Source organism: Thamnophis sirtalis, unplaced genomic scaffold (assembly GCF_051295495.1).
Source record: "Thamnophis sirtalis isolate CommonGarterSnake01/CBP01778 unplaced genomic scaffold, rThaSir2_p1.2 scaffold_7, whole genome shotgun sequence".
Lineage (NCBI taxonomy): Eukaryota > Metazoa > Chordata > Lepidosauria > Squamata > Natricidae > Thamnophis > Thamnophis sirtalis.
In genome coordinates, this window is record NW_028261387.1 from 94,708,475 (window position 1) to 94,709,920 (window position 1,446).

Sequence of the window (1,446 nt, forward strand, 5' to 3'; positions counted from 1 at the left end):
ACAACCCCCTCCTCGCTTTTGGCACGGTTTTTTCACCCTCCCCAGGCTCCAGAGACTTTCTCCCGTTGATCTTCTGCCTCGCTGATGTCAGACTCCGGAGGCTCCAGAGGCAGTAAATAACTCCCAGAATTCCCTAGGCAGCATGGCCCCCTCTCTGCCTCCAACACAGAGCCCTCCTCAGAGCCTTCCCCAGACTCCAGACTGGCCCATGTTCCACCCCAACCTCCTCACTGTCCGAATCTGCTTTCAGCTCTGCTGGCCACTAGTGGGCTACAACAGTAGAATAATCCAGGAGTAACCCATATGCTCTACATCTACTCCAATGGGATGTTATTTGTTTTAGTTACTACGCCAGAGGTGGTATGGTTTGGGCAAACCGATAGTGGCGGCAGCGCAAGACTCCGCCCACCCACCCAGACGTCGTCAGGTACCTTCTGCATGCGCACTCCTACCGAACTGGTAGTGAAGATAATAGGATACCATTACTGTACTACGCTGATAATTTTTAATGCGCCTAACCTTTTAATAATGCAGGATACGTTCAATAAACCAAAGCAAAACAGAATTGCCTTTGTAACTGGCCTACGTAGACTAACGTTAATTAAAAGAAGGGAAACAAAGATGCCTCTTTCCCAATTCAGCTCTTCTTTCTATAACAAATTGCCGATGCTCTTAAGACGTTGCACGTATTGCTCAAAGATTCAGCACAACTGGTTTTTCTTTCCGGCAATATTTTGCCTGAAACTCTTCGGAGAGACTATTCAAGGAAAATTGCACCTTTCTCTCCAGAGTAAACTGACTCGCCTCCATTTGGCAGCGCGGAAAGCTGTTTTAAACTTGAAAACGCACGGACGGTCCAATTAGCTCAATTTCGCCCCAGGGAAATTATGCCGTGATACCACTGAGCTCTATTGGGATCCAATTCGCCCCTGCCTCAGTTTCTTTTTCCCTCTCAATTTTTAAGAAGAAGCGGGCATGCCGAGAGAAGCAAGGTATCAGCCAACGCCTAAATTTCCAAGTTAGGACTCCATGGAGACCCATCATCAGCCTGGTGAAATAAAATCGCCAAACTCATTATTGGATATGTGGGCTCACAGGCGCCCATTAAAGCAGCCAGTTTAAAAGGAACCACAGCCTATTTCGACATTCCCAAGTGTGCTCCATTAAACAGCATCTCACCAAGCCGCGGTTTCCCAACTTTGCAGGAGGGATTTCCGAGCTGTTTTTGTGAGCTTCCAGGCATAACCCGTAAAATTGCTTTTATTTCAATATCTTTTTTTTTTTTTTGCAATATGTAAATGCAGATTTTTTACTAGGGAGAATGGCGGGAGAGTGGAGCGTTCCAGCTGGCAGAGAAGATGATGAAGGGCCTGCTGTCTTCCCGCTTAGATCAACACTCACAAGTTGGAAGCCAGTAAAGGGCAGAGGAATTGTTGACTGACAAGG